Below are 24735 nucleotides of genomic sequence, written 5' to 3' on the forward strand. Positions count from 1 at the left end.
GTGATTTTATGTTGAAACCACCCTGAGAACTGTGGGTATAGAGCAGTATACAAATGTAATAATAATAATAATAAAAAAACAAGTACAGTCATACCTCGGTTTAAATATGCCTCGGTTTGAGTACTTTCAGTTTAAGTACTCAGCGGACCTGTATGGAATGGAATAATCCATTTTCCATTACGTTCAATGGGAAAGTTTGCTTCAGGTTAAGTACAGACTTCCAGAACCAATTACATTCATACCTCGGGTTAAGTAAGCTTCAGGCTGAGTACTCCGCGGACCCGTCTGGAACAGAATAATCCACTTTCCATTACTTTCAATGGGAAAGTTCGCCTCAGGTTAAGTACGCTTCAGGTTAAGTACAGACTTCCGGAACCAATTGTGTTTGTAAACCAAGGTACCACTGTAGTGTTGTTGTTTTTAATAAGATGGGGGATTACATGCGCTTGTATGTGTGTGTGTGAGGGATGGAAGTAAAAGCAATAAATAAAAATGGCTGTTAAAAGAGAAGGTGGTGCCATGTGCCTTGCTAAAGCATAATAAATCTCCTTGCGCAACATAATATTCCCTCCCCCTCACCCCACCACCCCTAAACCAAGGAAGGAGAGTCCACCCCAGAATAGATGCCAAGCACCTCCACACTCATGCTTAGAAACAACCTTAGAGGGTTGCAGGAAGGTTCAATGCTTAGAGGGATGCAGGAAGGTTCCTTATACTGAGACAAACCATTGGTGCACCTAGTTCAGGATTCCTAACGCTGGATAACAGTGGCTCTCCAGGGTTTCAGGTAGGGACATCTCCCATCCCTACCTGGAGATGTCGGGGACTGAACCTGGGACCTTCTGCATTCAAAGCAGATGCTGTACCATTGAGCTACGGCCTTTCCCTCCTCCCCACAAATGCCCCATGTCCCCTCTACTTCCATACCATTGGCGAACTAGCTTGGAGACAGGACTTTGCCAAAATGATGCAACAGATGGTAGCCCCAGTTCATCTGGGTGGGAGAACTGGATGCCTACAAGACCAGGGACTCGAAGAACACTGGGAGGCTGATGCTCCTCTGCACTATTTCCATCCAAGAACTAGGGCTGGGCGATATCTGGTTTTCAACATTGCAATATGTATCACCATTTAAACATTGCAATATACCCGATATAACACAATGTCCAAAATAAGGATGGAGCTGATTTTCAACATTGCAATGTATCGCTAGCCAAACATCACAATATACTGATATATCACAATGTCTGAAACAAGGATGGAGCTATGTAACGGCATCTGCTGGCTTCATAGTTGCCCCCACATTGTTATTTTTGCATAACACACACACACACACACACACACACACACCATGACTGTAATATGTTGCCAGGTCAAAAATCATGAAAGCAACATCATGATATGGACTTCAAACCAGTTTTGGTTGATATATCGCCCAGCCCTAACACATATCCCGATTCACGATATATTGCCAGGTCAAAAACTATGAAACAGATATCACAATATGGAGTTCAAATTGATTATTTTGAACGATATACCGGTAGCGATATAGCGCCCAGTCCTACCCAGGACAAACATCATGACAAGGGGGAGACAGGGCCGTCTTAAGCACCTCTGGCGCCGTGGTGCGACGGATCCCTCCGCCGCCCCGTTTTCCTGCGCGGCGGGCGGGCTCAGCGCGCAGCGCGGTCGCCGAGGGTGCTGCTGCACGACGGGCGGTCGGCCTTGCTGCACGGGGGAGTGGCCGGCGGGTGGGCAGGCGTGGCTGCGTGGCGCCCCCCCCCCCGGCGGGCCGGCACCGTGACACCCTGCGCCACCCAGCCTGGCCGTAGAGCCGGCCCTGGGGGAGACCAGCTTGGCCCTCGCCCATTAGTCAGTGAAGGAGCCGCTGTAGGGAGCTTGCTCCCCTCCTCTCCCACCACCAGAAAGAACACTGGACTCTCCTTCCTTGAGATTCTTGCATTGCAGGGGGTGGACTAGATGACCCTTGGAGGTACCTTCCCACTCTATAATTCTATGATTCTATGGATAGCAACTGCCGGAGACCATGGGATTGCAGGCTCTGACCATCAACAGGGCTGTTGGCCTGCATGTGAGTTTTTGGAGCTTGTTATCGCTGCTGTCAACAACTTGTAAGATGCCATGAGAATAACTGCATTTCAAAGACAGGCTTAAAATCCTCAAAATAAATGAAGAAATAATAAATACTCCAAATGACAATGAACCTAGGCAGGTACTGTAATGCACTGTTATGCAACAATCGCTTTCATTTGAGAGGGATTTTATTTTGTCCATTTAACCACACAGCCTTGTAATATTTTGAAAGATGAATTTTAAGTTGGTTACGACGTCCTGCGTTACATCGGCAGGACACCAGTTTAGACCAAAGCCACAGGCTCTATATAAAGATGTATCGTTTGCTGCCGGGACAAAATAAATATATATATAAAAGAACTACTTAAATGGTAATTCTCTGAATCACTATTTTTATTGCCATAACCATAATCATATACAACAAAGTGTGTCCAGAAATTCTCCCATCCTTATTATTTCTTTTATATAGGCCTTTGACATTAGTTTCCCCCCTCCCCGCCTTCAAAATATGTAAGAAGCAATTATGGGGCTTGATTCCACAGCAGTTTAGCCAAATCTGCCCTCTCTTCAGATGGAATCTTGCCTAAATAAAGTTTGCAAGTCTACACCCAAACCACATATCTTTCATTATGGATTGCATTGAGCCTTAAAACCTCAAAGCCACCAGCACACATGTTGCAAGAAGCGTGATGGCATCTGTTCCAGCCTTACTACTGTAGCAATGCTACTCTACCATTACAACCGCTGCCTGCTGTTCATCCAGAATATCTGCTACTTAGCAGCTGAATGTATTACAGCCTGTAGAACTGAATCTCCTAGCTGAGTTAGTCAGCAATGTACGGTAGTTTTCCTGGGCAATTCTGCACGGATATTCTTCCTGATGCCCCAGAGAATGATCTAATTAGTGTGTTGATCTTGCACATAATTAGAAAAAAAATAATTCTTTTTTTTTTAAGCTATACACTTTGAAACTGCCAGGCTTCCATTTGCAACTGGCATTCATGGTTATGAACAGATAACCCACTCATGTCATCACCAGACAGTTAAAAAATGCTGCCCACTTGATTGTGCTTGATGGGAGTGTGAGGGGAGAGGTAGTACCTCTGGTGGGGGAGACGTTGTGGTCCTTCTGGAGTAGTTTGTCCACTTTTGGTCCCCCCCCTGCACTCAGCTGCTGTCACCTGTGGCTCCTATAAGCTGTCAGAATGTGACAGCAGCCATACCCAGGGAATGGCTTCAACTGGCTGGCTAAACCAAGCGAGGGCAGCTGATTGGTATCAAACCCTTAATGAGTGAAGGCAAGCTCTGGAGGATTGAGCAGACAGACCAAAAGTGGGTCCAACAGCCGAGAACACGGTTTCTGCACATGCTGTAGAGCAGCCCCCCCCAACTTGCAGCCCTCCAGATGTTTGGGCCTACAACTCCCATGATCCCTAGCTAACAGGACCAGTGGTCAGGGATGATGGGAATTGTAGTCCAAAACATCTGGAGGGCCGAAGGTTGGGGATGCCTGCTGTAGAGGGAAGAGAGGAGCAGATATGGGTCATCAACTTGGGAAGGTAGCCCATCTAGAAGAAACGCCTGTAAACCTGAACTGCCTCAGGAGAAGAAAAGGCTACACAAATCCAGAGTGGAGTCCCTAAGGCGGTTGGATGGCACTTTGTACGCCTCCTTCCGGCAACTCCTGCAGCCAAACTGGTGCTAAATGTATTGCTCTGCTTTCCTTCGAACCACATCAGTGAGGCTTGGTTACAGGTAGGTAGCCGTGTTGGTCTGGGTTGAAGTAAAATAAAAAAATTCCTTCAGTAGCACCTTAAAGACCAACTAAGTTTTTATTTTGGTATGAGCTTTCGTGTGCATGCACACTTCTTCAGATACAGTGAAATAGAAGTCCCCAGGCACTTATGTAGAGAAGGGGTGGGGAGGGGTGGGGATGGGGAGGGGAGGGGGGATCACTCAGAAGGGTGGTGGAAGTGGGTGATTGACTGACTGATAGCTGTTGATGACCGAAAACGACTGCAAATGGTTTTGCATGAAAAAGCAAGGGTTGAGATGGCTGAAGATCGCTTATCATGTATAATGAGATAAGAATCCGATATCTCTGTTCAAACCAGGTCCCTCCATGGTTTTGAGCTTGGTGATAAGTTGTAATTCAGCAACTTCTCTTTCCAGTCTATTTCTGAAATTCTTTTGTAGTAAGACAGCTACTTTGAGATCTTGTATAGAATGTCCTGGGAGATTGAAGTGTTCTCCTACTGGTTTTTCTGTCTTCTGGTTCCTGATGTCAGATTTATGTCCATTTATCCTTTAGCGTAGGGTTTGGCCTGTTTGTCCAATATAGAGAGCTGAAGGGCACTGTTGGCATTTGATGGCATACACAATGTTAGAAGATGGGCAATTAAATAGTCCTGAGATGGTATGTCAGTGAGGCTTGTCATCTGGGCAGCCCGGGTGCTCCATACACGCTGCCCAGGTGAAGCAATGAATGTGCCTATTACCTTTCTCCATCTCGGATTCCTAGATGATGTTGTACTACAACCCTCACCCATCCCTAGCCAGCAGGGACCAGAAGACAGAGATGACGGGAGTTGTAGTCCAACCCCACCTGTGTACGTACTTACAGTACTTAGGCTAGTTTTTACTCACACTCATCTTACCTATATTGGCCAGGGAGGACACAATCTCTCCTCGCTTTCTGTCACGGGTCGACGGCAGGCATTCGCACACAGCCGCACAACCCACCCAGAGGCGCTTTTTCGCAATGGGTGAAGAAACCGCCCTCCAGCTCCTGGAGCCCTCTTCCCCGGAGGCGCTTCTCTTTCCCAAGCCGGAGAAAGGAGACCCCGCACCACGCCAAGCCTCCGCCCCGTCTGAGCCAGGCGCGAACTGGAGCGTCCGCCGCGGGCCGGCAGGGGGCGCCTCCTCCCCGCTCGCGCGCCGCGCCCCGACTTAAGCGGCGCGCTTCAAAGCCCAGCCGCCGCGGCTGCAAAGCCGCCGGAGCTTAATGGCGTCCTTGCGCTCAGATTAGCTGCTCCCTTTTCCTTCCTTCCTCCCCTCTCCTCCTCCCTTCCTTCGGGGAGGCGGGCGGCGGGCAGGAGGAGAAGAAGAAAAGGAGCGGCGGCGGGAGAGGGAGAGTCAGAAGCTCCCAGGCGCGCGGGCAAGACTTCGCCGTGAAAGCAGCGCGGGCGGAGGCAGCCGCACACAATGCGCCAAGAGGCAACACCCGGGCAAGGCAGCGCGGGAGACTGAGGCGCAGCGGTCCAGGCGAGCGGGCGGAGGAGGAGGAGGAGAAGCAGCAGCAGCAGCGCAGGAGGGAAGAGGCAGCGGCGTCCACAGTCCCACCTTCTCCCCGCGCGACGGCAGGAGGGTAAGGCGGCGCGGCGCGCTCGGCTTTGTGTCTGCTTGCATCCGACGGGGATGGCGCGCTCGCTAGGCCGCTGGCTCGGGGAGAGGCGAGAGGCGGCTCCTTCTCCGAGGCGTCCGCACCGACGCGCGCCTTGCCCGCGCTGCCTCTCGCGCTTTGTGTTTCCTTCCCGGTGACGAAGATGCGGGCATAGGAGCCCCTTCCTAGGGCCGAGGTCTCCCCTTCGCTCCCCTCTCCCAATAAAATATTGGAGGGGGCTGCCCCTTCCCCCCCAGTTTATGGACATTGCCATTCAAATGGCGTGTGCGCACCGCCACGTCTTGTGATGGATTACGCGGGGCGGAGCTTACCTGGTCCCCCATTCCCAATATTTTGTTCAAGTTGGCACCCCTGTGCAGGGTTAGATTTTAGCCCCCCCCCCCCCAAAAGAGGCTGAGGCGGTGGCGCCTTGGAGAAGTTCACTTTGCCCTCCCGGGGCGGCTGGGAATGCGGATTCCAGATTCTCGCCTGTCCCTCCGGCTGGGTCGGTGGGTGTGCATGCACTCTGAAGGGTCCTCTGCCTCTTGGGTGATGGGCATCATTGGCTATTCTCCTCACTCTTTTCCGCCAGGCAAATGAGCGTAGGAAATTGGATCGGGCTGCCTCTTAAAGCTTCTTGATTTCTAAAGTGCTATATAGATAGCATCTCCCTGGGGGGGGGGGGGGAACCACGCAAGTCCTTGATCGCCAAGAGGCACAAATTGGTTTTGTGTTGGTTATTTATCTCTCTTGGAATTGGTTTTAATGTCGGTTATTTATTTCCGTTAGCTGGCCTGCACACTGGCCAATAAATGAGGGTGTATGGGGGAAAAACCTGCTTGATTGGCACCCGTGGCAGGTACTGATGGCTGTGGAAGTACTTTATTGGATAGCTTTTTGGCATCATGTGGCACAATGGGTCATTGCATCTGGCTGCTGACCTCGAACCTTGGTGGTCCGAGCCTACCAAGGCACGGCTGTGCGCAGGATTCCTGTATAGCAGGGGGTTGGACTAGATGACCCTTGGGGTCCCTTCCGACTCTATGATTCTTTGTACGCACACAATTTAATATAATCATGGGCTTCTCTCCTGCTGTCCACCTACCGCATTTGGCATCCATCCTGACATTACCCTCCATTTATAAAGCCCTCTGTGCCCATGGGGCAATTTTTTTCTTTTGCTTAGTTTCCCCCACCCTGCCCCAGCCAAGAAGCAGGTTTGTAGAGACAGTACAAAAAGGCAGGGGGATGCAGCCAGCATCCACAGCCTCCACCGACACTAATACTCAGGCAGCCTTGGAATCCCTTCAGATGGAGAAGCAGCAGCAGGGAGAGCAATCTCCCAACTTAATCCTTTCCACTGGCAGATTTTCTGCAGGGGGGAAAAAGGGCGAGATCTGACAACCTTTGGCCGCACTTGAAGGTCTGAGTATGTGGGGAGGGCTGCCAGAACAGAGGGGAAAGCGTTGGGAGAGTATTTAAGAAGCTTTCCGAGGATTTAGGCCTGGGATGGTGCTACGTGTGGATGGGTGGATGGATATGATTATAACGCCGAGAGATTCCCCTTTGCTGGTTCTCTGATTTGTTGAGACTGGATAATATTATGTCCCTCGGGAACGTCAAGGCTGTAAGGCTGTGATGGGGAACCTGTGGTTGTTGAACCCCCAGATGGTTTTTTTTTTAAGGACTCCTAACTCCCATCATTTGAGAGCATTGGCCATTCTGCCTGGGGCTGATGGGAGTTGGATTCCAACAGCATCAGGAAGGCGGTAGGTTCCCCATCCCTGCTGTTGGGTAATTGACTTATACCTGTGGACATTTTCAGATGAACTTGCCTCTTCAGAATACATTGTTGGGAGCAGCTGCACCTGTTGTCATTTCATCCATCTCACACTTATGGGTTCTGCTTTGTGATGCAAGAGTGCTATCCAGCCACGTCCATCCCCTGTTCGAAAGCCATTTGATCCAGTGGAGGCTTCCATTAGAGCAGGGTTCCCCAAACTTGGCTCTCCAGCTGCTTTTGGGCTACACTTCCCATTATCCCTGACCAGTGGTCCTGCTACCTAGGGATGATGGGAGTGGTAGTCCAAAAGCAGCTGGAGACAGCCAAGTTTGGGAAGCACTGGTTTACACACCCTGGCTTCCACCCCTTTCCTGAACCCATGCTTGCCGCTTCTTGTTATGGGGATCTTGTGTGTGAAACCCCCAATCGCTCCGGCTAGAAAAGCATTGGCATTGCTGCTGGCTATTGCTGCCTGAAGCCACTGTGGATCTGTTGTCTGTGCAACCCTTATAACCAGGGAAGCCTTGGGTGAGGCCGCTTGAGAGATGGGTGGGGAAGAGAAAGTGGCCGGCTCGCATGTGTGAACCACTTCCTTGTGATCATAAGGAACCAGATGGCGGAGCTTGCCTGGACCAATTAATGGACAACATAAGGGGGCATTCTGGTTTATGGAGTACCTGGTTCACAATCTGGGAACGCTTTGTACCTCCTGTTCACATGTTTAGCAAACATCCTGATACAACAAACAACAACAACAATTCTTTTGCAATACATTCTTTGGGCACTTCACAAGTGGGTTTTTCAAAATGCAAGTGTGGAAGTGTTGAGGCTTAGAGTGCAAGCCCCTTTTCCCCATTCCCTCTGTCCGCTGGAGGAGCCAGAGTTACGTGAATGTCAAGTCTCTCTCTCTCTCTCTCTCTCTCTCTCTCTCTCTCTCTCTCTCTCTCTCTCGTGTTGCTACTGGCAGATGCCTTGCTCTTGGAAGTTCAGATCTGCTAAAATGGCTGAAAGGTGGCGTGTGCCTAAAATTAGCCTCAGAAGAAGCAGCAGAATTGTGCAAATACCAAGTGTAGGAGGAACTGGTATGTTGCATCCTACCACCTCGAGACCACAGAACTGCACAGAGGCCCCCTGACGTGTTCTCTAAAGGAGCTCCGGCCATCTCATCCATAGGCTGGCCTGGCGAATATTCCACTCCCTCCAACTCTGCTTGCCTGGAGAGGCTCATATGCTATTCTTGGTATGTTTTTTAAAGCGAGCCTTGCTGAAGCTTCTGGCAAGAAACCCACACAAATTGACTCAGGATACTCATCATTTGCTGCAGGGAAACATAAAGTAGATAGATGGGGGCAGGGAGGAGGAATGGTACCCTCAAGTATGCTGTCAACGCAGCAGCGCCGGGCATTTATCCATAACCTTGCTTCCCGTAAAGAGGCGAAGAGGGAGATCGAAGTGTAAGAAATAGAACACGGAGAAAGAAAGGCAATAAGTATTGCTTGGCCAAGTCGTCGTTCAGAATTGCTGTATGCAAGCTTTCAGGCGACACAGGTTCCTTCCCTGCGTAAATCAAAATTTAGGAATATATGTGCATGTGTTGCATCGTGTCTGGGCTGTACTTATTTACTTATAAACTTATTTATCGGCTGCCTTTATGGGCATAGTCCTTACAAGGTGGCTTACCTATCATAAAAACACAATACAGTACCATTTAAAGCCAAACTAGACCATTTTAAATGCTAGCAGCGCAAAATTACCCGAATCATAGACCAGTTAAAAATAAATGGAACAGCAGCATGAATTCCAGAAGCTAAAAAAGCTATGCATTCCAAAACAGCTATTTAATTTTAGCTCCTAAAGTAAAGGCCTAAATTTAAAACTGGTTGTGTGTTTTCTTAAGCCTGTAGATTTTAAAATCTGCAAAGTTGAAGCCACCTGCAGTTGGGGATGAAATCTGGAATTTTAATTTTTGAGTATCTGTAACGGATGAATTAACTGGGTGGCTTATCATGAGGGAGTCCATCCTTTGCTAGCTAAACACTGACAGCATGAAAACTTCTTAGTTGTTGCTGTTTTGCCTGCATTTTCCATAATTTGATGGAGTTCTCTGCGTCCTTTCCATCTTGGCTTATATTTTGGGGCAGATTTCATTAATGTCATGATTCACCCCAGGCTATTTCAAATCTAGTTACATCATAGGAATCTTATTTTATTCCAGGAGATCTTCCGGTCTAATTATATGAGCCTCCCTCGCTGACTTTTGACCTCTTCACATCCTTCAGAATTCTTGTTCTCTTTTGCTTCCCAGCCATTTCTTATCTGTAGCAGCACACCAAGCCTTTATGGGGAGTAATGAGGATCCTATAGTTTCTCTTCAAGAGATCTCTCCATCCTCTTAGCTTTTTTGCTTGTCAGTTTAAATGTGAGTATCTACTGAGGGTTTCCTTATTATCTATAAGAGGGGAAATAACAACAAACAACAACAACAAAATTATTATTATTATTTATACCCCACCCATCTGGCTGGGTTTCCCCAGAAACAGAAGGTGGGGGGAGTTGGGTGAGATGGAAGGAACATTGCTGTAAATATTTACAGCACCATGAAGTTAAATCTGCAAAAGAAGGAACTTGCTTGTGGCCTTTTGTGCAAAATTATCTGCAGCTTCTCAGCACAACGGTGGAATAGCTATACCTTTCAGCACAGGGGTTGAAACAGCTCTTTTATATGAGAGAGAGAAGGCAGTGTAAGCTGATTAAAAATAAAGGCTACCAACTTTCTCTTCTTTTTCTTTTGCTCTGGCCGGTTCCTTTGCCTTTTAACAGCTGTCTGACAGGCAGAAATATAGCAGATGAAGCTTCTCCTGCCATGAAGATGAATGGATGGCTAAAGCTGCACCTGCTACATTTCTGCACGCCAGGTACCGTATATTCCGGCATATAAGACAACTGGGCATATAAGACGACCCCCAACTTTTCCAGTTAAAATATAGTTTGGGATATACTCGCTGTATAAGAAATACGACCCAGCGTATAAGACGACCCCCAACTTTTGAGAAGATTTCCCTGGGTTAAAAAGTAGTCTTATACGCAGGAATATACACTAGGTATTAAAGACCCAGAAGTCCTATCAGGAAACATTTGGCAACCTTGGCTGGGGGGTAGGGGTGGGAATAGAATTAATTGTACTGCTCACTCGCTAATCGCTTATGCTGGTGTGATCTCAGTGTCTTTTTTATTTCTTTTAATGGGGCGCCAGTGTTTGGTTAATTGTACCCTTAGGTATAGTGTCCATTTCATCATCAGCCCTCAACTGCACACTGTACTTCTGAATCACAAGGGAGAAACTGGCTATTTTGAGGGGGTTGGGAACAGTGTTAGAATCTCAGATATATTAGCTAGGCACTAAATGGCTCCTTAAACCAGGGTTGCAGTCGCCAAAACAGAATGTTCATTTGCCATTTTGGGGCAAGATAGCTCTAAAGTCTTATTTTCCAAATGATGGACTGACTCTGATTGATTATATCAGTTAAACATCGGGCTAGTGCAGAAGCCAACCTTGAGCTTGGTTAAGAACTTTGAGAGTAAAAGTCACTTGATCCAGCGACAGTCCACATAGATATTGGCCTATTCCTACCTCTTTTTTCTTAATGGTGACATGGACCATTCATAACATAAGAATAGTCTTCACAACTGTGAGCAGGGCAGTGGGGTGGGGTAAGTGGAGACAAGCTACAACAATTAACTATGTCGTCATTCACTGCACAGCAAAAGCCAAGTTTGGTTCCTGAAATTCGTTCCGATTGTGCAGATAAAATAAAACTGATAGAATTCTGCAGGATGTGAAATTAGTGTGTGGAAACAGTCAAGATCCAATGATCCCCAGGCAGGCACCTCCAAATGATGGAGATGTCAGGCGCCATCTTGGCAACCAGGAATCTTCACTTGGTCACAAGTGGCCGATAGCCAGGTGCAAAAAGCACCTGGCACCTGCCTGATGTTGAACACTGGTTGGAAAGGCCTTCCCAACACTCAAGTAGGCATCTGCTGAGCAGTAGTTACTTTCTTCTGTTTTAGGGACCACATTATCTCTACCTTCAACACCACCCACCATGCAGATAAGCAGCTAGCATAAAGCACAGCATGGGCATGGCTTTATAGAAAAGGCTGCTGGTACTCCTGCCTCACCAATTTTTCAGAATTCTTTGACACTGTCAGCAAACATGGAGGAAGTCACCCATTGGACTTCCAAAAAGGTTTCAACATTTCTCTTCATTAGCTCTTGGGGAAATTTAGAAGACTTGGGGGGAGAGGGTGGATTCTCGCACGGTTCAGGAACGGATTAAAGAAAGCAAAGAATCTATGCGACATTTTAACAAATAGCAAGTTTACCGTGGCATTAGCTTGCATGGACTGGAGTCTACTTCATAAGATGGGGGAAAGGGTTATCTTAAGAGGCACATTTATACATGGGTGGAAGAAACAGTGGGGGTCAGATGGCAGCGGAATGGATAGTGGAAGGCAATTTAATGAGTAAGCTAAGGGAAGGAATCACAACAACAGTAGCGAGTGAAAACGAAATAATCTTAGATTTTCTAGGTTGCTTGGCACTAAATTTGTAAGCTTTTGAACTAAGGAGATCCATTCTTAAAAATTCCTGGAAGTTAATTGTTTTGAGAATGCTTGGCCACATGTTTCTGTCCAGGGTAACTCCAACAGCAGAGGTGTCAGCGGATGATATCAAGCGTGTGGCTATCCCTCCAAATATTTTAGGGAAATGTTTTAAAGGACCATCGTCTGACACCTTTCCCCAGCTGGTACAGAGGATGACTTCTTGCTGTTGGTGTCTGTTGGTGTTGCTTGGGCAGGCTGACAGAATGAGGCTGTTTGTTCAGAGTTCCACTCAGCACCAGGGGCCTGTGCCCCCATCCTTAAATTTAAGGAAGGTGGAAAGTTGTTTCAGCCTAACTGAGTTGTCCTTCGATGCCGTCACTTGCCATCCTGTGTAATATAGAACATACATACATCTTTGTTTTGGCTACTCATACTTCTGGACTGCCCGTTAAATGCAGAGGCCAGCTTCTCCAGAATAATTTGGTTCCATAAAAAGACTGACCTATGCCTCTGAGAACACCTGAGTAGTGTTTCAGAAATGCTGCTCTAAATTGTGCTTTTTATGGAAGGTATTTGGCATTTTTGCTTTGCAGTACTTTTGGGGAAAATGCTCACGTGCCACCAATTATTATTGGATTTTCCGAAATTAACTGGTTTGAAAATTCTATCTGTTTACTAGAACCTACAGTACAGTATCATTCCTAGATTTTTATAGGGAGGTAAAAAGAAGCAGCAGTCAGGGTTCTTTTTATCTATTTAGGTCTTTTGGCGCATTATGTTCCAGACATTTCAAAAACAATTGTAACCATAAAGGGCTCAGTTGCTCCCTCGAAAGCCTCTAGATAATGTCTCATTCAGGAGCTGCCCATGTAATCCATTCTTGCTGTCTTCTCCAGAAGTATGTGAAAGAAGAAGAAATAAAGCAGCATATTAGCAGGATATTTCCAAGCTCCAGTACACTAAAAGCAGAACACTGGGTCTTTTGGGGTCCAGACTTTTGAGAAATAGGAACTCCAGCCCAGGTAGACATTTAGCTAATATTTTGAAAGGGTAGCTTTTGGAGGTTTGGAGTTTTCAACAGAAAACTGCACTCAAAATAATATCCTTTAAATTCTGCTGCAATTTCTAGATAGCTTTGCTACCGCCTCTCATGCGGGAATTCTTTGAACCTGAGGTGCAAAATTCTCATCTGAGGCCTGTTTCACGCATGATTCACATGCATCCTTGATCTTTCTGTCAGCTCTTATTTGATTGACTGTTAAATGTGTCAGCTACTAAAAAGCCCTCTGTTGGTGATGGCAACTCTTTGCTGCCTGTGGTGATGGTCCATTATGAAGTCTGACAGTCATGAAGTAGGGAAGAGCATGCATGCATGCATGTATGTATGTATGGATCAGCCTGGAGATAGTTGTGACTCCAGCTAGATATCCAACTTTTAGAAAATACTTCTGTCTCAGCTACTTAGCTCCTGGCTGTCACATATGTCTATGGGTTAGACTCAATCTGGTTCTCTGTGTTGGGAGCAACTCCAACTGTGGCTTGCTTGGAGTATCTTCCCACAGCTGTGGTTGTACTGCTCTAGCACATTTTTGTTTGCTTGTAGGTTCGGACTCCTGGCTTTGACTCCTGGGTTAAGTGTCTCCCTCGCCCCACTAAAAAACACCCCCCAGCTGACCACTTTCTCACTCCATGACCCTATTACTGACATCTGGTTCCCATCTCCTGATTTCCCTCTGATATCTGGTTGTGGCTTAGCTCTGATACAGAGCTGGTTCCTAACACACACACTGAGAACTAAGTATTTCCAGAGCCATACTTGACCTTGGAGAAGCAGGCAGCACAGATGAACATTGAATTGGGTACCACACAGCAAGGGGGTCTTGGGCAAACTGTGTACAGCAGCTTGCAAGTGATGTGCAGGTGTCCTGGCATGTGCTTTCTCTACCATTAAAGGCTTTCCCTGGGCTGGACAGAGGCAGGAAGTTATTTGTAGCCCATCTGAGGTGCCAGCCTCCCAACAAAGCCATGGAACTCCCCACCCGAGAAGCACTTGTAGCTGCCTTGGAAGAAGCAGAGGTGAAGTACCACCAACAAGCTTCTTCCCGTCTGGAGAGAACTGTGGCTCCTGGGAGCTGCTACTAGACTGCACCTGTGCCCTCCGAGGCACCATGAGATGTGATGTCAGGGTGATCCTTATCCCTGGATCTCTAAACCTTTGTTCGTGGGCACCTAATCCTAGCCGTAAGGGCCCACTTTGTGTACTCCCAGTGCTGCCGACAACTGAATGTTATTCAAGCTGGGAGCAGAACAACAATCCCCTTGGGATGGTGTGAACTAGTCACCGTCTCCTCCAGTGATTCGGTAGGGGAGGGAGCGGGAGGCAAAGGAAACAAACACATCAACATAGAAAAAGAAAGCATCGTTTATTATTTAGAGGGACTCGAGATGTTTGGAGATGCTGGGAAATGGTACAAAAGTGACTTGCACTTTCTGTTCCTGCACTTCCTCAGTGCACCCAAAGTGGAACTTTTGCATCTTTCCACACACTAAGATGCTCAAGAAGATGCCTTTCTATTCTGTGGGGAGATTGATCATCCTGAATCTTTGTGTTATCCGAAGGTGATTTCTTTATAATTTTTTTAAAAAATTAGGATTTATAAAGAAAAATACAAAGATTATTATCAAATAGCTTTTTTTTTGTCCAAACTAAAACAATAATCTAAGGGGGGGGGGAAGAAAAAGAAAGGAAAGGGGATGAAGGAAAAAAGAAAGAGGGAGAGATAGAGAAAAAGGAAATGAAAAAGATTTCAGAGAGAGAAGTAAAGAAGCTAAACAACTTCTGATTCTTCATCTGACTTCTATATATAATTATTTACTTCATCCATTCCAGTAAAATTTCAGTTTTTGTCTCATTTCATTCTGTTTGAAATCCATAGCCCAATTCAGTCATACAATTTCTCCCCCCATTTTCATGCATGCTGGATACATTTGAGGAGGACTGATCAGGCCCGATAGCTCTGTCTCCCAAACTTTTTGTGTTCAGTGCAAACATGGAAAGGGGTTTTTCTACGTGCATACAGCTGTACATACATTGGCTTCTCCAAATGGTTGGACACCCAGATTTCATGAAGAACCTTTGTTAGCCTCCAGATGTTGCTAAACTACAACTTGCATCATCCATGGCCATTGGCCATGCTTGCTGGGGCTGATGGAAGCTGTAGTTCAGCAACATCTGGAGCGCCAAAGGTTGTCACCCCTGGCAAGGCACACAGATCTCCTTTCAACTTGCACAGAACCATGGAAATCTGATGGATACATATAGTTTGTGAGAGAATAAGTGAAGCACTAATACTTGCTGTCAGTGATATCCTGTTGGAACAGATGAGACTTCCCATTTGAAGAAGTCTGAAGCTCATTATGTGTGGTGTCTCCTGTGCTGGACAAGGAAGAGCATTTCAGAGGGTCGGTAATACCACAGAAGAGACCCACATCTGAGAAATTGTTAAACAACAGTTTGCCAATGATGGTATGGTTAGCGATGCCCCCTCTGAAGATCTTACAGTTCAGCTGGGTATACAACAGAGTGGCCATGTTTTATAACTTCTGAGAAACTTCTGTTGTGTTTTTCTTTCTCGTATCTCCCTTTTAATTTTGCGTTAACAAGCTTTTATGGCCCTAGATCATCTGCTTGGTCCACTAACACTTAGTGTTTTGAAACACGGGGAATTTGAAGTAAATGGCATTTTGACAGGTGTGGTCTCGTTTTATCTAGTAGAGTACTTCTTGTGGTTTTCATTATGCTCAAGATGAGATGAATGGGATACTGTTTTAATGTGCCTCGGAACACTTATTTCTGAACTGTCAATGCCAGATGCTTTCTGCAGCCTTGGATGGATGCAGACCAAAGTTGGTGTGTGTGTGTGTGTGTGTGTGTGTGTGTGTGTGTGTGCGCGTGTGTACAGGAAGCTTTCCAGTACAAATGATTCAGTGCCAAACTGCTCTACACAGTTTGTTTTTAAAAGTGATTTGACTTCAGTGAATTGATAAAATCTCAAGTATGTTTTGAGCACCTACATCTGAGGCCCTCCGGATTTTGATGAGCTACAACTCATCATCAGCTCTGACCATTGACCATGCTGCTTGAGGCTGATGGGAGCTGGAGTACATTAACATATGAGGGTCACAGGTTCCCAGACCCACGCATACACACTAACTTTTACACATATGCTGGTGGCTTTTGGGAATCGGTGTGGCCAGCCCCACGTAGACAGCACATAGCGGATTTCGAAATAAATCTAATCCGGGACAAAGAAAGGTGGAATTCCAGACTGTTAGAGCCACACCCCATAGCTGAACATTTTGGGGGGTCATTCACATGCAGGTTGAAGTCAGCTCATTTCTGCATACAGTAACTGCCATGTTATTGGAAGAATCTTCACAAAGTTACTTCTCATGGGGTGAATATTTCATTTGAATATGCCTGTTTATGATTGAGAGCAAATATTTGCACCATGTGGGGAGCGGGGGGGGGGGGAGCCAAACAAAAAATGATTTGCCCTGATAGGTAAGCGCCAACCTTTGCCAACGAACAGGGCATACAAACAAAATATGTTCAGGGAAGCTTTTAATGTCTGATGGATTTCTGTATTTTGACATTTTGTTGGAAGCCGCCCAGAGTGGCTGGGGGAACCCGGCCAGGTGGGCGGGGTATAAATAATAAATTATTATTATTATTATTATTATTATTATTATTATTATTATTATTAACCCCAAATATGGTAAAATTGCTGTATGTTGACCTTTCTGTGTCAAAACAATGGGTGGAACTGGGCGTTGTTTTAAGACCATTGAGAAACATGAAGAGCCCATCATTCCGCCAGGGGTTGTTGATCCTCTCCTGATTTCATCCTCTAATTTCAGTAGAAGAGCTAAAAGCATGCATGGACGAAAAAATGAATAGCGAATCACGAAAGCAGAAATACATACAGTGGTACCTCGGTTTATGAACACAATTGGTTCCGAAAGTCTGTTCATAAACTGAAGCGTTCATAAACTGAAGCGAACTTTCCCATTGAAAGTAATGAAAAGTGGATGAATCTGTTCCAGACGGTCTGCGGAGTACTTAAACTGAAGCGTTCATAAACTGAAGCGAACTTTCCCATTGAAAGTAATGGAAAGTGGATTAATCCGTTCCAGAAGGGTCCGCGGAGTACTCAACCTGAAGCGTACTTAACCCGAAGCATGGGTGTAATTGGTTTCAGAAGTCTGTTCATAAACTGAAGCGAACTTTCCCATTGAAAGTAATGGAAAGTGAATTAATCCGTTCCAGATGGGTCTGCGGCGTTCGTAAACCGAAAATTCATAAACTGAGGTGTTCATAAACCAAGGTTCCACTGTATGTTGCTGATAAGGAGAGGAGCTGCTATTTGGCAAACTGTACAAGACTAGGTAAATAAAAAGGTTTTCAATTGGTGCCTGAAACCTAACCATGTGGGAGACAGACACGCCTGAGTCGAGGCCACCCCACAGAGAAGGCTGCCCTGTGTATCCCCTCACCCTGAATCTTGGCAGGGTCTGCAAGCAGATTTAGTTGTCTGGTATTGCAGAGATTTGGGTCCCAAGCTGTTTAGGACTTGTATGTGTCACTAGCACTTTAAATCAGATCTTGAATCGGAAGCCTTGAATTGAGGTTAGAATAATATACATGGCAACTGTTGCCTCAGCAGCTCAAGGAAACCGGCATGGGTATAGCCAGCTAATCTTCTCTGTCCTGCTGTTCCCCGGAATCATTTTTTTTAAAAAAATTTTATTACTGAGGAAAACAACTGGCTTAAATTTGACACAGTTCCTCCCTCCCCACCAACAGTGCACTCTGGAATCATTGGGTCTGTTTCCTCAGATTAATCCTGCTACAACAGAACATCAGCTTCCCTCTCTGGTTTCTAGCAAACCTTTTATTGATTTTTACGAAAGCTGTGCAGCAGAATAGTACTGTGCTATAGGATCTGCTTAGTTTTCAGTAGAGATAGTAGGAAGAATGGTGAGTCTTCTACCTAGCCTGGAACGTCCTTGTATCTTTGTTGGCTGAGGAAGGATGAACTTGTTGCACTGCTGAACATTGGAGTGTTAGGCCTTCCATGTTGTAATGCCCCCCCCTTCAGTCTGACGATTTCCCAGCATTGGAAAGTGAGACAGGCTTGCAGGTATGTTTCTACTAGCCCACAAGACATCTACAACTACCTCACTCTTCCTCTGAGGAGGTTACGGTCAGGCACCGTATATTCCGGCGTATAAGACAACTGGGCGTATAAGACGACCCCCAACTTTCCCAGTTAAAATATAGAGTTTGGGATATACTCGCCGCATAAGAAATACGACCCGGCGTATAAGACGACCCCCGACTTTTGAGAAGATTTTCCTGGGTTGAAAAGTAGTCTTATATGCAGGAATATACAGTGTATATATAGTTCAGAGCAGCCCCTCTGAGGCTGAGAGGTGGTGATTTGCCCAGGGTCACCCAGTGAGCATATCCTCGCCCATTTATGTTAGCTAATTACCTGTGGCACATGGATGACTTGAAAGGGCGGGGGAACTGTTTTTACTCATCAAATACAACCAGAATAATAGCTCTTAATAAGGCTGAAGAGAGAAGTGGATTTTGATATGGAATACTCTTGCAAAAAAAGAGGCAAGGAATTTTAAACGCTTGACACCCCATGATGGGGTCCATTTGTCCTGGAGTTGTTGTTTCCTGGCAGGGTGGTTGTTTAGTTGCTGTTTTGCCATTATTGTGATAACAAGTGGCTATCAAGTGAGGTAGTTTCTGATCTCAGAAGCTGACAAATCTAAAACCAGCCAGGGCAAGTTTAGGACAGTGGTATCTTGTGGTGGCGATCTGTTGGGTTGAGACAGGCACCTCCAAGCTTTGGCCCTCCAGATGTTTTGGACTACAATTCCCATCATCCCTGACCACTGGTCCTCTTCGCTAGGGATCATGGGAGTTGTAGGCCAAAATATCTGGAGGGCCGCAGTTTGGGGATGCCTGGGTTAAGATCTGTGTTTTCTCACTTGACATCCAGTCTGGTGGGCTAGCTAATAACTGCACATGGCAAAGTGCCCAGTTCTGATCTGCTTTGAACTTGCACAGTAGGTACATTTCCCTTCTTAGCCTCTAAAATAGACTTTCATTCTTCCTGTCTTTCTTCCTGGCTTGTATTGCATTTTCCCGAGGTAGCTGTCATAAACTGAAGCAAACTTTCCCATTAAAAGTAATGGAAAGTGAATTAATCCGTTCCAGATGGGTCCGCGGCGTTCATAAACCGAAAATTCATAAACCGAGGTGTTCATAAACCGAGGTTCCACTGTATATGCAGAAGTTCATTCAGCAGTAATGTAAAGATAGAGCTTGGTATTTTTGTCATTTATTTTAACCTTGCACCTGCAACACACAAGTGCTTCTGGGTTGAGAGAAGACAGTTACAAACAATACAAGTACAAATAGGTACAAATAATAACATTGCTGTTGTTGTTTATTGATGTTGTTGTTATCATCTCAAGTCCAATAAAACGACTGCCTAGCTGATAAAATACAACAGATAAAGATATTTAAAACTGTGTCTACTCAGAGGTAGGGATGGGGGACAAATTAGATTTAATTCACATTGAAAGGCAAACCTACCTAATTACAAAACATCACACAAACTGAAATTCAGGCATCGTTTGAATTCACACTTCTTCAATTTTTTGTTGCGGTTCTCCAGCCAAGCAGTGTGTACTAACACACACTTATTATGTACTTATTAGTGGAAGCAACATTGGAAAGGCATTGAATTAGGGGAAATTGATTTACAAAATGTGTAGATTATGCAAAACAGCATAAAAAGCCTATATAGTAGGATAAATTTGCTGATGAATTTTCACGAGGACTTAAAACAATACAGTGGAACCTCGGTTTATGAACACCTCGGTTTATGAATTTTCGGTTTATGAACACCGCGGACCCATCTGGAACGGATTAATTCACTTTCCATTACTTTTAATGGGAAAGTTCGCTTCAGTTTATGAACGCTTCAGTTTATGAACAGACTTCCGGAACCAATTACACCCATGTTTCAGTTTATGAACGCTTCAGTTTAAGTACTTCGCGGACCTGTCTGGAACGGATTAATCCACTTTCCATTACTTTCAATGGAAAAGTTCGCTTCAGTTTATGAACGCTTCAGTTTATGAACAGACTTCCGGAACCAATTGTGTTCATAAACCGAGGTACCACTGTAATCACCAACTTATGTGAGAATGTGGAGAACTGAACTAAACATTAGAAAAATGAGAAACTGAATTTGACCGAATTGCCAGTCCCTACTCAGAAATCAACTCCATACTTTCAGGCCAGTAGGTATATAATTGCAGCTTATATTCCTGGCAGAGATTTTGTGCCCCCTCCAAGTTTTCTCCAACAGGCCCCTGGGGTTAAAACCCTGGGGTTAAAACCCAGAGTCCTGCCTGCTTCAAGATAGGACTGTCACCTAGATCCAGCTTTTCAGTCTGCCCCTGCAGCTATGCCTTTTCATAGCTGCACAAAAGGCAAGAATTAGCCGGCGAAACTTTTCTCCTGTATGGAGATGAACATTATCATATGCAAATTGCAATAGATCACACTGTCGGTGTTTTGTTTTTTTTTAAATCATCCTTACAGGTGCTAGTCGCAAAGTTGGCTGCCTTAGACAGACAGGATCTGGCAACCCTCCAGCTGGGTTTCATAACTGTAAGTGATGATTTGCAGCCACTTTATAAAAATTGAGGCTTTTTATTTATCCAGGTTTATAACGGGCTCATAATTGCTACCCTTTGCTGGGTTAGGATTTTTTATTTATTTTTTGCCAGGATACTGAGGTTTGCAGAGGTTTTTATTATAATAATAATTATTATTATTCCAGAGATCTAGAACCTGGATGTTGGGCAGGGGAGGAGGATAGAGGAGAAGAGACTGACTTGCAGTCTTGGGATGGGGCTGTATTAGGTGTTCCCTCTCTTGCCTTTTTGTTACTTTGTTTGATCTAATTTTAACGACATGTACTGGGTTGCGCAAACACTGTCGTTTGACATTTTTGTTGGTTATTTTCATGCACTGCTAATTGTTCCTTAAAACCAAGGAATCTTCGCTGTTTTTACACACACACACACACAGAGAGAGAGAGAGAGAGACACTCCTCTGCTAGAGTTGCCAATCCTTTTCCTGGCAGACATTCCATGCCTTTAAATAGCTCCTTGGCTTTTAGAAATTTAGCAGGGGAAGCTTTTTCCCATGACTTCTTCTCCAGGCCTAGAAAAATTTCCTCTGCGGAAATGCTGTACACCAGGCAGTCCTCCCTTAAAGGCAGAGGATCATTGCCACCCATGCAGAACTTCGTGCTCCCTCCCTCTTTCCTGCCCAAACAAATGCCTTAGATTTATTCCTACAATTGCCAGCTTCTCCTTGCAGGTGTCAGGTGCCTTGAGAAATGCGTGGCAAGCAAGCTTTCAGCTAATGCAGCTTTTCCAGATTAGAGGAGCAGCGATAGCAGAAAGTTTTGCTTCCTGCACACATGCCGACCATGCAGCTGCAGGCATTGGAGTGCTTTCAGAAAACATGGTTGCAAGCAGGGGCCCTTGTTGCATTGGTGGGAGCACTTGCAGTTTGCTTGTCTCAATATCCTATAACAGGCACCCCCAACCTGCGGCACTCCAGATGTTTTGGCACTACAACTCCCATGAACCCTAGCTAACAGGACCAGTGGTCAGGGATGATGGGAATTGTAGTCCAAAACATCTGGAGGGCCGAAGGTTGGGGATGCCTGTCCTATATGTTGTTACGGGTTTTCTCTACCTGTGTTGTAACACATCTAATATAGAAATGTGAAACATCCCGTCTCCCTATACATATGCACTCACATTTAATGCCTTATTTGTAAATAAATAAGTAAATAAATGGGCAGTTCCATGCAGATTGTTTCCATTGTCTCATCTGTGTGTACAGGCAACCCCTGATTTGTGTAGGGGGTCACAAGGCTGGTCATCATGTGTGACGGCCACTTCCAAGTCACCACGATGCCTGTGGGGGCATCAATTAGACGTGCATAAATCTGTCATTGCCTCTATGGAAAAAGGGAGGCAGCACAATACCTACTAGCACTCAAAATCTGTCAGCCAAATCAGGCTGCTTGCACAGTTTCTTCCCGTTTAACCCCCGTCTTTTGTTTCAAGGTGGGGGCTCCATTTTAGAACTCCCAATGTGGAAGACAGATTTCACACGGAAGAGAAAATTAATGTTAACTGCAGTTTGTGTTAGAGGTTTATCTTGAAACGAGGCTTTGACAAAATACCTCAAAGACTTGCAGAATCAAAGCACTTGGATGTCTCTTTGCAGACTGTCAGCTGGTGCTAAAATATTTTCACCAGCCATTTCACATTTCATTTAAATCATCAAACAGCTCCAGTTCACAGTTGCACATAAAGCCTAACACTTCCCTCTTGTTCCTTACTTTTGATCATGTATTAGCCCTGGTTGTATTGCCACTGCAAAGTTTTCACCCGGTGTTGCTGTTTAATTGTTTTTTAATTGCCTATCTCTCTAACTACCAGACAGTTGCTCTTTTGAAATAGTGCAGGCTGCTCTTCCTTTTATTCATCTGCCCTGTTCTTTGCTAAGACTGTTTCATGCTGAACAATTCACTTCAATTTTTGCCAAGTGTTCCAATTTTTTTTTAGCTCCTATTATTGCTAACCCTAACCCTAAGGATGGTTATGAGTTTGAGATTGGGGAGGAAGCAAGCTGTATTTGAGATCCTTAACCTCTGGATCCACCTAATTCCAAAGGAAGAATACAATTACAAGATAATATATGAATAATCGTAGAAAGTTTTAAAAAGAATGAGTGGCGTAAAATATATTCCATATTGAAATACACGGTTTATATTTGTACCAAATATTCATGAATGTTGCCAAATAAAACCGTATTTAGTTGTAATGTGCCAAGCCAAACTCTATTTTAAAGGCTTTCCTCCCCTCTGCCAGGCTTAGGTCAGCTCAGCCAGCGCTTGTGATGTAGCAGAGTTTGTCTTTTCTGAAAATGCATCACATATGCAGGGGGCATAAATGCAAAAAGGAACGGCTTCAGGGTAGTCTCTCTCAAGGCACAGAGGAATGATGGCAAGCCATGCATGCAGAGAACCCATGTTCCTTATCAAAGTCGCAAGGATTTGACAGACATATAAATAGAAACCCCCTTTAAAAAAAAAGACTTGCAGAAAGCAAAAAATGCTTAATGACAGGCAGGCTGTGACTTTTGATAGGTAGTCTTTCTCTCAATGCATGGCACCAGAGGGCGTCCACCATTGCTTATGGTGAGAGCTGATTCCTGCAAAATTGCTTTTAGATGCTTTGTTTATACTGTATGCTAGAACTCAGCATAACCTGCTTTGGCAGAACCAGGAGGTATGTGGGAGAAGAGAGATGGAGGAAGACATCAATGTGTTCATCCATATTAGCTTGAATGGGCACTACTAGCATTCCTGGTGAAGGCATGCATTTCTTGAATTTCTTCAGTAATACAAAATACCTGCGTTTTAAAAAATCGAAATATTAAAAGTATATTTACTAATAGTTAAATGGTGGTACATTGCTCGGTTATGGGGAGAAGGGAGGTGTGTGTGTGTCTCTTTTTCTAAGTATACTTGCAAAGTGATGTAAAAATTCAGCTCTTTAAGAAATGAAGCATTTCTTCCAATGGGGAAAAAAGTGGTGGTACGTTAAGAAAACAGAGATAGCAACACAGTAAGTTTCTGGTTAATAGCAAAGCCACATTTTGTCCACAGGGGCACCTGATGACTTCGCCCTGGTTTTGACAAGCCTCAGATCATGCGATAAAAGCTGTTCCTGGCTCTGTTATTTGGACTAGCAGCAGAGGATTTGCATGTTTGAATGTGTGTGTGTGTTTTTTGAGGGGGGGAATAGCGTGCCAGAGTGAATGCTAGGCTGGAACCCTTTTCCTCGACCTCCAGTTCTTTATGAGTAGAGAGTTTCTTTAAATACAGGAAAATTCAGTCGGGCTGCTGCAGCCTTTTGATAGCTCAGTCGGTAGAGCGCGAGATTCTTCATCTTAGAGTTGTGTGTTCAAGTCCCGCCTTGGGCCAAAGATTCCTGCATTGGAGGGGGTTGGACAAAATGACCCTCGTGGTCCATTCCAACTCTTATGATTCTATTATCTGTGGAGAAGGTGCTGCCCATGTGATTTGTTCTTTGCCCACGTGACCCTGTCATCAGCACTGCATATTCGCCAGTTAGGGCCAAACCGAGATGTAGCTGCAGCATAGCCAGATGCTTTAAAACCTGGATTTGCCCGAACTGCATATAAAGGGGTGGGGAATATGGTTTGGAAAAGAGGTGTGGGGTGTTGCACCACTTGCCAACTCCAGCAATAGGAAACAAGTCATAGAATCATAGAGTTGGAAAGAGACCCTGAGGATCATCTATTCCAATTCCCATCACCCTTGACCATCACTCGTCCTGCTAGCTAGGGATGATGGGAGTTTTAGTCCAAAAACAGCTGGAGACCCAAGGGCACATTCTACTCATGTAAAAACACACTGTTTCCCAGACCGTCTGCGGGCCGGATTTAGAAGGCGGTTGGGCCGCATCCGGCCCCCGTGCCTTAGTTTGGCCACCCATGCATACAGGGAACGAACCTGTGACCTTAGCATGATGAGTACCACACTCTAACCAACTGAGCTATTTCCTCAATCCTCAATGGTATGAATGAGGGCTGAGGTGGGCAGAGAACAGCCATTGCTTCCGAAGTTCAGATTATGCCCAGAGGGACAAATCCAGAGCC

General features: G+C 45.4%; 1 protein-coding gene across 2 annotated transcripts in view; it reads left to right on the forward strand.

The window, feature by feature from the left end:
* The first annotated feature begins 5040 nt into the window (after positions 1 to 5040).
* Positions 5041 to 24735, forward strand: part of RNF144A (ring finger protein 144A) — a 49507-nt gene continuing 29812 nt past the window's right edge. Inside the window, exon 1 of one of the 2 annotated variants that reach the window (XM_035109891.3) lies at positions 5041 to 5461. The gene's annotated coding sequence lies outside the window, so the exon portion shown is untranslated. Of the gene's footprint in view, positions 5462 to 20567; positions 20632 to 24735 lie in introns of those variants that run through there. The other variant, XM_088665705.1, reaches the window with a different exon arrangement.

This window comes from Zootoca vivipara, chromosome 3 (genome assembly GCF_965207765.1).
Source record: "Zootoca vivipara chromosome 3, rZooViv2.hap1.1, whole genome shotgun sequence".
Classification (NCBI taxonomy): Eukaryota; Metazoa; Chordata; class Lepidosauria; order Squamata; family Lacertidae; genus Zootoca; species Zootoca vivipara.